This window comes from Micromys minutus, assembly GCF_963924665.1.
Source record: "Micromys minutus genome assembly, chromosome: 3".
NCBI classification, from domain to species: domain Eukaryota; kingdom Metazoa; phylum Chordata; class Mammalia; order Rodentia; family Muridae; genus Micromys; species Micromys minutus.
In genome coordinates, this window is record NC_137972.1 from 95,961,798 (window position 1) to 95,975,164 (window position 13,367).

General features: G+C 36.9%; 1 protein-coding gene and 1 pseudogene across 2 annotated transcripts in view; both read right to left on the bottom strand.

Annotated features, from left to right (window-relative positions):
- Positions 1-13,367, bottom strand: part of NRXN1 (neurexin 1) — a 1,029,777-nt gene that overhangs the window by 653,203 nt on the left and 363,207 nt on the right. The gene's annotated exons all lie outside the window — the stretch shown is intronic.
- On the bottom strand, positions 10,170-11,767 carry LOC308418334 (protein lin-9 homolog; annotated as a pseudogene). The gene has a single exon. The product of its transcript is annotated as a protein lin-9 homolog (transcript).

The following is a 13,367-nucleotide window of genomic DNA, read 5'->3' on the forward strand; positions in this document are numbered from 1 at the left end:
TTTGGTCTAATGAAGTTGAGTTCTCCTTTAAATAACCCAAACAAATCTCGAATAGTAATAGGAATTATGACTTCTTGTCACAGCTTGTTGAGAAAACAGACTGAATTCCAGTCAAAGACACAGAAAATGAACCAAGGATGCCAATAAAACAATAACATCTCTCTTGATAACATCTAGGAGGTAGAAGGTACTGTGATAACATCTCTCTTGATAACATCTAGGAGGTAGAAGGTACTGTGATAACATCTCTCTTGATAACATCTAGGAGGTAGAAGGTACTGTGATAACATCTCTCTTGATAACATCTAGGAGGTGGATGGTACTGTGCTTCGACTCTGGTCAGTCAGCCCTGTTCTTGGAACCCCTTCCACAAGGTGGCATATGTGGGTACCTCCTAAAGTGATAACATTCTTCTACATTAAATCCCAAAATATGTTTTAAACCCTCTAAAGGAAGACTTGGGGATGCAAGCATCTTCACATACTTTTGAGGAATAACATCATTCTAATTGATTAGAATTAGGCCTCAATTTAATGAATGCTTCCCACTTAGAAATGCCTTGATGAAAAGCTGTATGTATTACTGGGCAGTAGGCTCAGCACGTGGATGCCTTTGGTACACAACCCGTGACTCCAGTATGCCAGAGTGACAAAAAGGCGTCGGTTGGCTTCACAAGCCCTCAATGAAATTTTCTCAAGGCAACATTCTTTATTTCCTACATGGACTTAATATCATTAATTTGATCTTAAATTTATACAGTTTTCAAGCTCTCTGAACTTCACCAAATGTATGATCTCTCAGCAAAGTATATGAGATTTTCAGAGTACAGAGTGAAGCAGGGCCCCCAGCCACACGTGTACGGAGAAGCTCAGGCCCCTCTTTTTCGAGAATCAGTGTTCCGGATTACATTACTCTTCATCTGCAATCCTGACTCTCATTAATCTGCACAGCTTTACTATAGCCATGTGGTTCTAAGACTGCATTCAATACAAGTCAGAAACCTAACTCAATGTGTGAGAAAAGCAAGATTTGAGGGAAAGAGCTGCTTAGTTTGCTTTTCTACTTCAAAAGTCAAGTACACAAAACTATCACAGCAAAAATATCCTTGACCTGAAAAGGCAGTTACTTGCATTAAAGGAAATAACTTATATTGGTAAATTTAATAAGAAGATTGGTTGACTCGAAAAATAAAGATAAAATAATAGAAAACTTTGCCTCTTTAAATTCATATCCATTTAAATCTTTTGCTTCCTCAATAATCTGAGGGAAAATAGTATTATTTTATTTGCTGGTCTTCTTTATAAATGAAGTTCAAATTATTATTAAAGAGAAAAATAACATTAATTTTAAGAATAGTTCATCTTATATTTTTGACTTAACTCAAGATTGTAAAAATTATAGTTCCTACGTGTAATTGCACATGTATAAATTCCGAGGCTAACCTCTATTATTGTACAGCAATAAGACATGTTTTACAAAATATTCAATCAGGTTTTATTTTACCTTATATAAACCTTACAGCAATCAAACAAGAAATAAAAGGCAAATTTCCATGAATTAATACAAATGAAGAGACAATGCAAGTTAAAGAAGAATCTGATATTATTTAGATTAGTGGTCTCATTTATTCAACAGGGTAAAAGCCCAAACATCAAAATTATGGGAATATCAATAGAAAAACAGAATAAAAACTTGGCTGTCTTAGTTCCAGCCTCAGACTCATTTTTAGGTGACAATATTAACAATAATCTGTTATTAATAACAAAAATTTACTGCAGCTTGTACTTGGGCATATGTTTATCAAAAGACAAAACAAAAATGGTTAAATACTCCAGCACAATGCACTTCAAATCCTATTAGGAAGATAACTTGAATGGTTAAGCAATAACATGGCCTGTGAACCAGGCTACTGCATTTCTATCTGTACTGAGGGATGATGGTGCCTGAATCCAGTGACAGACAAGGAACAGAATGGGCAAGTACCCTACCATTCACAGAACATTCAGTACGGCAATGTTTGTGAGAAGGTCCTAGTTGCTGAATCTGCAGCCTCCAGACTCCAGTGTATTTTACCCCAAGGTGAATAAAGGTTAAGCCAAAGCTTGAATACATATGAGCTTTAAAATGATTCTCCGTAAGAGTTTATCAATTATCTGGGTTCCCGTAAATAATTACTTAAGAAAGAAGTACAATTGGGGAATAGATTTATTTTATCAAGCTTACAGGTAGTTTGTTTATGGATAACACTCATTCTTGAAATAGATATAGACATAATTTTAAGTAAGAAATCAAATTGTTACTTACCTAGTCAGGATTACAAAGACTAGACTATGTAATCAAGTTTCAAAGGATAGCTATTGAATAGGCTTCGTTTCCCAAGAATCAAAGCAATACTGCCTTTAGTTCTAAATCTCTATCATCCGAATACCCACTTGTTTTGCCATAAAGAAAAAGAGCTCCAAATGACAGAACTCTGTTTTCAATGTAGATACAAATAAAGACATCCTGAGAAGTGAAACAGTGAAGTTGGCAGAGCACAAGTATGGAGAAGCTTTGCTTGAAATCAACGTGCTCAAAATGTCCTCTTCTATCTCATTAGTCACATTGCAACCTGGAGAGGGTGGCATTGTGTTATTCTGAAGCTACTGCGAGATTGAGAGTTCCACAATGCCTGGCCAGCATAATCTATAGGACAAGGGGATCTTCCAACTGACTTTGATGTAAACTGTAGCCATTTCATTGTTAAAGGGCTGCAGTGTAAAGGGAATCATCATCAGCCTTACCACAGTTTTCTTAGAAAATAAATATTCAGTTCAGTTATTGTTTGATCACAAAAAAGAAACCTAGGGAAAAATGCAGTGACCTATATCTGATTCCTATAGAAATGTGTCAGATATCTACTAAGTATGCATCCCTGCAGAGTCCAGGTTTTCAATCCCTGCAGTAATGGCTGATTTCTTATTCCCAATGTGTTTCATCTTTAGTCAATATTACAATAGAATTATCAGTGGGTCTGGAAAGAGTGCTTCTCTTCTGGAGAAATCTGCGGGGTATATATCTCTTGATGCTGTCTAGCAAGCCATGGTGGTAAGTCAACAAATTTATAAGCTCATAAAGTTGAACATTCAGTTCTTTATTAGAATATCTTTATTCGTGTACTTCTGCATCTAGAAGTTACACACACACACACACACACACACACACAGATCAATTACATACTCTAGATGTGACCATACTCAGTCAAAACAGATATGCCCTAGATGCCACATTTCCACTTGTGCTTAACTGAACTAACAACATTGTAACACTTAAATGAATGAAGGAAGCTTGCACTGCTGAGTCAGAATCTATTACATTAAAATGAATGGCAATTCTGTAAAAGCACAAAGAAGTTACCTTGGTATCTTCCATATCTCAAGTAAAGCAGATACAGGTGAGGGCAGTGCCGGGAGTACCTCTGCCGAAGTAGGTAGATATGTTACTTATGTAATAGCACCCAAACCATGCATCCCCTGATGCTTAGGAGCTGAGACCAAGGTTCTGGATTTATAATTCTAATTGATTGCTATCAGCTTATTAAGAGAAAGCAAATGATACAGTGGCTTACAGTAAAACCTGTATAAGCTAGAGAACTTGAACCACAGAATATCTCTTTTTTAATTAAATAAAGCAGAAGAGAAGATAGGAATTTGTGACATGACATCTCAAGATATGAGATAGGGTGTTGCAGCTAAAGGTACCATATACAAAGCATCTAGTGCTGAATGTGACAGTATGAAAAACTAGTCACCATTGTTTATATTACAATCACCTACTTGATTCCAATAATGAGAGGCAATGTTCTGGTTATGACAAATGCACCAATAAACAAGAAACCCAGGTGTCCTGTCATCAAACCAGTGAGAGGTGGAGGGTGAGGGGAGTATCATGAGGCACTTAACATTGGAATCTATGAGTGACAGTGACATTTAAAGCTGAGCCTCAAGTACTGAGGCACTGTTTGGGTGACTTTTCCAGGTCAATATCCTTTATCTCTTGTCGCTAACTTACACAGAACCTATCACTTTCGGCTGCTTGGTGCTGGGGACCAGAAAGCATTCTCTGAGTAACACTGCTGTCCCTGAAGAACACAGTCTCACACCTATGACCTCATATTTCTTCTCCACCTACTGACTTACCCTTTGGTGCTGAGGTAGGAAGTGGGGGATTGGCCAGAGGACCAAGCGTGGCTTCAGATAGTTTTTCTATCTTCCAGTAAATGCTGAGGCAGAAAGCTGGATATGTGGGAAGTTCTATTTATAAAGGAGTTTACTTGGACTCTTAATTTCAGAATTTCTCAATATTTCTATGAAAATAAATTCCACTGAATATACTTTGGCACACATAACATTAAGCCTGGAATTTCTGTAGATGATTAACTAATTACTGTGACTATTGATCATTATTACTATTAAAATAATCATTTCAATTTAAAGCACTACCAAATTGTTTCTAAAAACAAAGTTTTATCAAATCCCTTATTAACCTGAATATCATTATATACAACACACCAATTTAGAAACATTCCTGTCAATTAAGGTTCAAATACAAAATGATTAGAAATATTAAGTAGAAGAAAGGAAGAGATAAACACAGTGATTTTCTCTGGTTGTATGTACCTGAATGGTGTGCAAATTTTGGCATTGTTGCAGTTTATTTGTCTAATTTTTTATTTTCTCAACAAAAATCAATAAACTGAGAATGAAATTTAAACACTGGTTTTTCCAAGACACAACCCTCTCATTCAGTCAGCCCTGTGTCTCTGGTCACTCTACAAGGGCTTACTAGGTCTCATTTTTCTTACTAACAAGTTAAGTTGTGTAAACTAAGTAATCCCTGATGTTTCTTTGCATCCTAAATTGTCATGACTCTACGGTGCTCTTGATTTATCGAGTCACTATTTTTTCAATTTGTTCAATAAACATTTACTGAGCCAAACCATGTGACCAGCAGCATTGCTTTCCTGCTGATAAAACCATGGAACATGACAGACATAAAATGTCCTTCTGATGGATGCTGCATTTAATAGAATCTTTCACGGCAACTTTTAACCCCCACAGGCTTCTGAAAATAAAACACAGAAAGGTATGATTTCAAACAAAATCTATGTTCTAGTCGTTTGCTTTCCTCTGCTTGGATAGGATACCTTCAATAAAGTTTCAGAAGAGTGAGTTTAATAGTTATTTTACTCCTCCAAAGTGGAGTACTTGTTCACATAAATGTAATTTTTAGAAAAAAATTATATATTTGCTGTAGGTTGATGTCAAGGTGATACATAATTGGACAGGATAGTGGGCAGGAGAAGAGCTTTGGGAAAGCAGAAGAGGAGGAGAAAGTGGGGGATTCAAGAGGGAGCAACATGGAAACTGATGTGGTGCTTCTCTTGGAGCATCTCTACATGGATAAGGTTGTTATGAATATTTTATCAAGGATGGAATTCTACAAGATCATGTGACTTATCTAGATGGGCAAATTCTATTATACCAATTGGATCAGGGTATTTTGGTGTGTTCTCTGATGTGGCGACTTAATTGAGTTCAAAGAGGGTGTAGTGGAGAAATGTACAAAGCCCACCATGGAGTTGGGACGTATGCATGAAAAGCTTGGTAACAACACGCCAAAGGAAATTGGGTGAAAACAACACGCTGGGGTGGACATAGACCATGGGTGACAGAACCAGCTGGGACAGGTGGAGTGGACCACCTGGCAAGGGAACCACGTGGAGAGCGCAGCTTGCGGATCTGTGACAGAGCCCATGTGCTCGGCTCCATGTTAGAGACTGGGGGCCGGTAACAACAGAACCACTTTTTAATAATTACTGCGACAAATTGCAAAAACACTAATACGTTCTATACTTGATATAAATTTATATGAATAAATTTGGGGTTATGTCTCTTAAGTGAAATGAGCTCTGGGTTCAGTTTGTTATGTTTGGAGACAAATACAAAGAGAATCAGTGTAGTTGGTTGTGAGTTGGTTGCAGTACAATGGAAAAATCATTCTGTCTGGAAACATTTTCAGCTGGTTGAAAATGAAGATCTATCTGAAGTAAAATGCCATGATTGCCCTGAGAAATTATGAATGTCTTTCAGAGCCACACATTTCATAGTTACAGTGATCATAGAGCAATACTCTGAACACAGGATTCTCATTTAGTCATTCAATGTCATGTGGCAAGATTTTTGTAAATTCTTCCAAGGATACAGCCCTCCATCTTACTCTTCTTCTCATTCTAGCTCAAGTATAAACATGTTGAATCTATTACAGGAATTTTTGAGGATTTTATGTAGAATAAAATGTGGTATTAAACCACTACATGTTAGAAAAGAAATAAACTCAATTTCCTCACAAAAGAATTTCTGGTACCCTCTGTGACTTTGTAAATCGCATGACCTAACTCTAGTTAATGTCAATAGTAAGTTATAAATAATACCTTTCAAATTGTCAATTCCCCAAAAGGAGAACTGTGATTACTTCAATTTTAATGAGTCTACTATGGGGTCATCTTTCTATGGTTGAAATAGAGGAAGAGGCAGACTATAAAATACACTCAAGAGGGAATCAGTGTAAAATGCCCTGCTCATTCATTAACACCTGTAGGTGTCAACTAGTTGATTGTGTGATGTAAGATTGGGAGGAGTTCACCAATGGTTATCCGATACCAAACGATCAGTCCTGCAAACATATGTACAAGTAACACATGTATATTGTAGAATATATATGTATAGGTGTGTATGTATGTGTATACACACACACACAAACACACACACATACACACACACACGCACACACATGCACACACACACACACACACACACACACACACACACACATATATATATATATATATATATATATATATATATATATATATACGTAATAACATTGAAAAGAGGCCTTGAATTTGAAGGAGAGCAAGGAAGATATATGGGAAAGTATATGGGGGGAAAGGAGAAGGAGAAACATTGTAATTATAATTTTAAAAATAAAAAATAAAACCTCTCTGAGTGGTAAACAGTTTGCCATCACCTTTTAAGTTTTATTGGTAAAATAATTGTAAATCTCAGGCTTCCATAAAATAATGGACATTAGCTAATTTCAACTAATTTTTTCAGAGCGGTGAAAGCTATTAGAAATTATGTGCTATGAAATTATAAATATTATCATAGGAAGAGGAAGTCCCATGAATTGAAAAATAATTCTCAAGTATCTATATGTAGACACCAGCTGGGTTTCTTAAACAGTTACTCTTGAAGAAAGAAGATTCTTAGAATAACCTAGAACCCACCCTAAGAATGAGTCCTACCTGCTGTTTCCAACCAACTTATTTGGGTTTCAGAATATTAACTATTGTAAATATTAGAGTTTCTAATATTCAACTGCTATACTTTTATTTTCTGATGAGTTCTATGACCAGTTTAGCTTTGTAAGAAACAAAAAAATCTGACTCCCCCAAGCCACAGACTCCTTTTTATGAGCACTGGAGAGTCAAGGCATAAAATGTTTAATTTCCACCTTTGAGTGTCAGTTTAGAACAATGGGCATCAGCCCAGGTCCTCATCTCCTCTTCCTCCCAGGCTGGGAAGCCATCATGTAGCAACTTCATGGGGAATCTAATATTCCCTTTGCCACTCTCGCTTGTTTATCTCACAATAACGAGCTCAAATGTACTCATCTCCGCCTTACATCCTTCTTCTTTCAGATCTTCTCACACTTGTAATGTATTATGTCTGCATGTCATTATGAAAGCTTGGCTGTCAATAGTTGTCTACTCTTCATCAAACTTGTAGCTTGGTGGAAGGACAGGAAGACTATGGTTCTAGCATTTTATATCCATCTGCAGTTAAACTTCAAGGCACATTGGAAATTGTACCATTATTACTATTTCCATACACAAAGCTGCATTATGTACATTCAATTTTTTTTCCTGGCTATGGGCTTTTTTCCTTATTTTTATAAGTCCTGTGCATCCTATATATTTATGGAAAGACTTCACTTTTCAACATTGAACTCAAAATGCTCAAGTAATGCTAGAATAATTAACAGCACAATTTACAAAAGGGAGCACGATTCTACATTTATGTTTTCAAGCAATTTGATTGGCTAGAGAACATTTTGCCCAGCTGAATAATGCCACCTCTTGAATCAGTAGCTGCAATTCACAATCCAGTAATTTATATATCACAATGCAAGGCCTTTGGTTGCAAGAATAGGATGTACTGCATATTAACCAGCACAAATGCTTTTGTGTTTTAATTTGCATTCCGTTAGCAAACCAAATGCCACAAAGAAAGAAGTGTTAGGGTAGGCATAATGTGAAATAATATTTGAAATAATTTTTATGCCATATTTGACATAAATAGCTACCTTCATGCTATGTATTTTCCCTACCAACAAATCACGACATTTAAAAACTGTGTGGCTCCTCTAACTAAAGAGCTTATAAACCATGCTTCTCAAAATCTTTGGGCCCACAGACAATACACACCCATCCCATGGATATTAACTCCCTCTCCTTATGTAATGTAGAAATTATTCTAAATTAACTTCATTATCCACTAATGGCACATCACCCAAACTCAAAATTTTCAGTGAAAAAAAAAACTCGCTTCCTTTGAAATAAACTTGGCAAAGGTTGTTCAGCTTATGAACGACTTGCAATAGGATCTGGTTAACTCAAAACTCTATGTTCTTTTTACTATACTTTTTTGCATCCCAAATGTTATTGATGAGGTTGATTAAATCCATTCCTAGTTTCTGATGAAAGAAAATATTCATTTTACAGGATGACAGACAGACAGTTTTCACAACCTGATGTTCCATTCTAATATACTCTTCTTTTTTTTAATTTCATAGATTGATTTATTTAGAATTACAAATATTAAGAATAAAAGATTTATGCATTTCTTAATTAACATAACAGTTCAGCTAAATATAAACTCTGCACTTAGATCTGCAGTGGCCCAATACCAAGGAAGAACATAGAAGCATTTTTAAACTATACAAAAATTTCAGGAAAAATAATCTTATTTAAATTTTATTATACATTAATATACAAAAGTCTTATTTTATGAGACATCAAAGAATCAGAACCACCTCTATAGCTCTATTTTAAACTCCAAATATGAAAGCAATTACATTTTGCCTTTATAATCTTCTATATTAAAATGAAAATTTTTAGTGCATCCTTTTTAGAAGACTATTTTAGGCAGGGTTTTTCTTAAAAAAAATAAATAAATAAAAGGAAACAAGAAAACAACTGAATCCAAACCTGCCTCCATAATTCTCACAGGTCATATGCTTTCTTTATAAAATATTTTTACCTTATAAATTGTGTACTGTTGAACTTTAACAGTAATCTAGTTTAAAGTTGTGTAAATAAACAAAAAAAAATAGTGTGTTATCAGTCTTTTTTTAAAATAAATCTTTTTGCCCTGACTCATGGGAAGGCATGCCAAGGCTACTTGCTGAAGTCCAGCATTACATGGTACAGTTCCTCCTGCTCCTTCATTTTCTTCTGCTGATAAACAACAATGCTTTTATAAATTGTGATAAATTAAAATATTTATTATTATACATTGATCTGTAGAACAATGTCAGCTGTCAGTATATGTAACTGTACTTAGTCCAAGTTTCCCGTCTGTACTCCAAGGGTTTCCTTAAGACGAGGACTTCCCACACTCACGACCCGAAGCCTGAGATACAGTGGTCAACTAAATCCACTGGATTCTCAGATGGGATTCCCACCATGATGCATGGAAAGACCACGTTTCTCAAGGTTCTATGACACAGGAGTTTTTTGCATGTGCTGAGCAGAATTCATGCATGTATATACAATGGTGAGCATACTCCTCCATGAGATAGTACATTCAGGTAGTTTCATGTTAAAAACATTTGCTGATAAACATGAAATAGAAGCAACACTCCTGCATCTGGATAAGAACAATAAGTAAAGGCTGGTCAGCACAATGCTGGTTTAAGGAGCAGTACAGTGTATTAAAATGCCGTATCTGGAGATGCACAGTTTTATTGTTTCCCAGCAGATAGGCTATCTGGAGTTAGGAGCTTAGATGAAGGAAAAGGATTCCTCACACCGAGGTCTTGTGCAGCTGGTACCAGGACTCCTGTGCTCAGGCTCTGTTGCTGTTGTTGGCTGCAAAGGCGTGCAAGTTTCCCATGTGGCTCAGGCCCCTCTGGATATGTGCAACGTGGATTTCTACATTATTCGGAACACACCTGATATTAGAAGCATTTATTGTGTTCCTTATGTCAATTAATGAATCTGTGAGTGATTTGAATTCAAAGGAATTCAGGTCTCCTCCCTCTGCCAGACACTTAATCTGTAATAAAATCGCAGTGATTAAGTCTGTCAGATTTTTGTTTTCAACACAGAGCTGTCCTGAGGCACAGTTGGCTTGCCGGATGATTTCCTGGGCTTCTTCCTCACACCCCTGTCTTGTGTCTGTTGGCTGATCAGCAGGCTGGAGTCCCTGGTCTGGCTCAAGCTCATACCAATACTGCAAAACTTTATGCAGAACTTTGTTTAGGTCCTTGTTCAACTGCCCAAGCTCCAGACATTTGCTGCATATCTCCTTTGAAATTCAATGGCAATGGGCATGGAATATGATTTCAGCTTTTCTGCTTCTGTGTTCATTTCCCTTAATTTCTTGGTGTGTTCTTTTTTATCATGAGAATTTTTGATAACTTAGTCACCTGGATGAGGAATTCTACTTGCAAGCTTTCTAATGTCTCTGTGTCAGAGCCAGAAATTTTACTTCTCCAAGGTGACTGCCCTAGTAAAGGATCGTCATCTGTAATTGGTAACTGGAAAGGAGGGGAGCACTGAAACTGTTGGGGAAGGGGGTTCATAAAAAACTGAGAAGGCTGCTGTTTTTGTCCAAAGGCAGCAATTGGTATTGCCTCATGATGCTCATTACCAAGAACTTCATAGTCAGGCATGGTGTGAGTCCCAAGCCCTGTTCTATCGAAAGCTACTCTGTAAGTAGCATTAAGTGTGTCCACAACATCTATCTGACCAGCAAACAGACCATGATGCATAATCTTGCTGTAACTTGGGTTCCAATAACTAAGGGTAGAGAAATTTCATCGGGGAGATCTTTGAACTGTGGAACATCTGCAACTTCCCTTTTTTGTATCTGTTTTAAGGCAAATGTCTCTTCCTCAAAATAAGCAGAAGAACATCTCCAAGGTTTTCCCATCAGTTTCCTGATGTTCTCCCACTCTACTCTTGTTAATTTTCTTGTTTTCAAATGAGGAAAGGATTCCTTTAAGCATATACAGAAGTCATTATCGCCTTCAAAAAGTGGTTTGCCTCTATTAGAATAGAACCACTCATATATGCACCGTTTATGTGCTTGGGACACTTGAGTAGATTCTATAATTGAAAGCCAGTCTTCTGGGATGTTTCCTTATCTGCTGTTGACATGGTTGCTGTAAATTTCCGTGGGATCCTTGTGACTCTCTTGTTCCTTTTAGGTGACTTTGTGTTTATTTGTCTGTCATCTTCAATAGAAATGAGTGGACTTCTTTTTGAATTTCTGAAAAGCATTTCTATATCAGGGCCAGCACTCCTGCCACTCCAGACAGGAGTTATCTGTAAAGCACTGTACTTTTTATATCATATGTTAGATAACCTTCCCCCTTTTAAACTGACTAGGGTGTCTGCTGAAGAGCTTTTGTCAGACAACTGGTCGAGCTCCGCCATCTTGAATGAGCTTCTCTACTGTAATCTTCTATGAACCCAAGTTTTATAACTCTTAGAGACAATACATAAAAACATAGCCTTAAATTTTTGATAACACCAGAAATATTTTCCAGCTATCATCACATGTGAAGTAATTATCCTAACTACTTCAGAATACTTACATTTATATTATATTAATATTTACACTTATATTTATATTAAGCTTCTCAGCCTCAAAGCTTGGTTTCAACTCTGACACGCTCTACTGCTAAGGCTTTGATCCTAGTTTTCAGATAGTCCTACTTAAAACCACATTTTAAATAAAAGTAAGTTGATTGCATCACCCCAATGTCTACTACCATAGTCTATACTAGTGCTGCTAAGACCAGCGTGAGTCCAGGAATTTGGCCTGCCAGGTATGTTAGGAATGGAGAAAAACACACAGAGAAGCACTGAATGGCTGGTATCAAGCTTACTGGACGTTCTGATGAAGCTGAAGGACATAGCATGCTTAGCATATAAATCTGAATAGAGAAGCAGAATTATTGAATATTGCCAAACAACAAGGAAGGTTATTATGTTCAGATAAGCAGGGAGATAAGGTTATTATATACATCTGAAAGAAGAGGGTTGTTACATGAAGATAAACAAGGAAGTGGGGTTACCTTCAGCTGAATGAAGGAGGAGGGTTATTACAAACAGATAAACAAGTAGCTGGGGTTATGTAGAGAGCACACCCCGGGAGGCAGGGTCAATCAATCTCAGTAGAGCAGTCATGAGGGAGGGAAAGACCTGGCTGACATTTTCTGCACATACTATTAGCATCCTCAAGTGCACCTGGAAAAGGCTTTGCCACCCTGTGAGTCTCAGCTGAAAACCCTTTGTCATTATAATGGTCCTTGACTTGGCTGTAACCATTTTAACATCACACATTCTTTACTTTGTTCGTCTATGGACTTCTGTGGCTTCCTCTACTCTCTACATAGTATTTTACAATGAAGAGAAAATCAGATATATGCCATGGAGCTTAACAATGAGGTAAAATGATGGGCTGGTGTGTTAGGCTGAGGCAGTGTGACAACATACCTAATATTTTCAAGGTTACTAGTTTAAACTCACCAAAGACCTAAAAAGTAATGAAGCCTGAAACTGAGGCCACTCCCTACATAATATTTGGCCTGGCTGCTGGCATTACTGTTCTGCTGGGTGGTAGAGAACAGGGGTTAGAGATACCGGTGCCATCTTTCTAGTGAGTGATAGTATGCCTCGCTTTATATTAATTTAGTTATGAGGAAATAAGAAACTGGAGCTACTTTAGGCTTTTATGTGGTTTGATGTTTATGGTGTCTGTGAATCACTTAACTAACTAGTAGTCATCTCGATTAAGCGAGGACGTCTAAGTGTGCTTACAGTCTCTCCTGTTCTAGCTACACACCGTACATTGTCACACCAACCTTTTCATACAGCTGAGTTGGCCAAAGGTATCTCTTAAAGAGCTAATCCTTTTGTAAAGAGGCATGAATGAAGACAACACTGCTTTAGAGGACACGAAAAGCTAAAAAATACTTACCGATATTGCTCCTTCTCTTCTCAAATGCCATGTCATCTGCCTAGCAATAACTCA